The following is a 656-nucleotide window of genomic DNA, read 5'->3' on the forward strand; positions in this document are numbered from 1 at the left end:
GGCTACGCGGCTGCCACTCATCGCTCCCGCCACCAATCGCCCCGCACCAGGGGTCTCACTACTCTCCGGGAGGAGCGTCCTATCTATCCGGCCCATTGGCTGGTCACCACCCAACGGAATGAAAGGATTGGTCAAGAATCAACGCCCCCTCCCCACCCACTCCCAGGAAAGCCCGCCTTCCAGACCTAAACAAAGCTTCCCAGTGGCCAAAGCCCAAAGGAACTCTCCAATCAGAAAGGGGCCCACACGGAATATTTCCTCGAGGCTGAGATGTGGCGTTTTGATTGGGCATTACTACAGTGTTTCCCAGGCCGTCCAGGCCAATCAAAGGGGGTTCCCGGAACTAGGGAGCGGCGAAGGGAAGCCCCGCCTCCGAGCGTGACCGTCATGAGGAAAGCGGTCGTTCATTGGCGCGCTGGGGCTTTTCCCGCGTGCTCCCGGGGCTGAAGGACGTTCCCGGGGAAAGCCGCTGCCGGCGCGTGGGGTCCCGGTGGCAGTGGAGGACGCGGCGGGATCTCCGGGATCCCGCAGCCTGCCGCAGCCAGGGGACAACAGGGGCCGGGAGGCCTCGAAGCTGAGGTCGGCCAGGCGCTGCTTTTTTGAGGCCGGTCGCCGAGGAGTCCGGGCGTCGCTGCCGGTCGTGGGGGGAGGGGCGG

This window comes from Pteropus alecto, unplaced genomic scaffold (genome assembly GCF_000325575.1).
Source record: "Pteropus alecto unplaced genomic scaffold, ASM32557v1 scaffold125, whole genome shotgun sequence".
Classification (NCBI taxonomy): domain Eukaryota; kingdom Metazoa; phylum Chordata; class Mammalia; order Chiroptera; family Pteropodidae; genus Pteropus; species Pteropus alecto.